A 1,663-nucleotide genomic window follows, 5' to 3' on the forward strand; every position below is an offset into this window, starting at 1 on the left:
ATTGTAGAGTGCACCCCATAACATTATACTTAAATATTGCGCAATACTCAGAGCTACCATTGTGATTTTTTCCAATTTTTTTGAAATGGCATATTTTTAAAAACTAATTTTATTTTATCAAAAAATTTGTATGTGGAAAATATTTCAAGAAAAAAATTAAAAATTATTTTTTTTCGTAGGGAATTTTAATGTGTGTATGTGTGATTTTATCGATAAAAACGTTTTAATTGCGTATGCATGTTCACTTTGAGCAAATTTTGAGCACTGGTTGGGGAAATCTTCGGTAGATTGGGCAAATCGCTAATTGAGCCCAATTGGGCCAAAATTAGAGCCCAATTGGGAAAAACTTTTGGCTCTGATCGGGCAACCTCAAAAAATTTCCAGCCAATTTTTGTGCCCTCAACTGCATCATATAAGTGCATTTTCAGAAAAAAAATCATAACTCGAAAACGACGAATTTTAGTATATTGCTACTCGTACTGAAAATAGTTTATACTATTCCCTAATAGACAAAAAAGTTTGAGAGGAAAAAAAGATGTGGCAATTTGAAAAAAATCAATTTGAAAAAAAATTTTTTTTTTGTTTATAAACAATAATTGATTATTAATAAACAATTACTGATGTTTAGTTCACTAGATCGATTCAGTAGGTCAATATCTGCAATTTAAAAAAAATCGTTAAAATCCTTGTTTTTTTTGCGGCGTTATAAACGATTTCATCAAAAGTTGCTATTAAGAGAGGAAAAAAGAAGCGTTCGTACTCAAAAAGAAAAAAATTCATTATTCGAAAAATTCGCATTTCTGAGCAAAAAGAAAAAATACGTGTCTCCTTAAATTGTGCAAGGAACAATCCCTGTGAGTTTTATCGCAAACTTAAATTCACTTTCCGCCGGGTGATTTGAGATGGAATGAGCCAGAGTGATTAATAAAAGCAGTGCATAAAAAAGCCTTAACCCGATAAGTGTTCAAAAGTGTTTATAAAAATGAATTCCAATGACCAGTATTGAAGTTTTGGAATGATCCTAATTGGAATTCGATAAAAAGATTCACAAATTATGGCAGACGGCATAGGCAGCAAATTCAACTGCAATTAGATTGCGTATGTGCATAATGCCGTTTACGCGAAAATTTGTGTAAGAATCTGAGAATAAATAAAAGCTTATAACAAGTGATTTGCATGTAGTATATTTCGCATGTTATATGTACATAACTTGAAATTATGCCGGCCATAGTACTTAATTAGAAGTGCATATTGTATATCTTGCACAGTGATAATATTTCAAAACATTTTTTTTTGCAATAATCTTCATTTCTCAATATCTGTTTTGTGGATCTAATGTGCGGTTGAACCTACTAATACAAGATAATCGGGCCATCAGTCATTTTCAAGGAGCGCGTGAAGATTATCTTCTTTTATAACCACCATATCTCCTACTTTCCATCTCCTGCAGATGTTTTTGTGTAGGGCTTTTAGTTTCAACAACAACAACAATCGAGGCAGGATTTTTGTTGATATCTAACTCTGATAGAGCCAACAAATGTACACCGGCCAAAAAATGGGCTGGAGTTAAAGGCTCAAGGTCAGATGGCTCATTTGCGGCTGGGCTTAGCGGACGTGAGTTAAGACATGACTCAACTCGACAAAGAAGTGCACTAAATTCCTC

This window comes from Rhagoletis zephyria, unplaced genomic scaffold (genome assembly GCF_001687245.7).
Source record: "Rhagoletis zephyria isolate East Lansing unplaced genomic scaffold, Rhagoletis_zephyria_1.1 Rzeph_scaffold_01896, whole genome shotgun sequence".
Lineage (NCBI taxonomy): Eukaryota > Metazoa > Arthropoda > Insecta > Diptera > Tephritidae > Rhagoletis > Rhagoletis zephyria.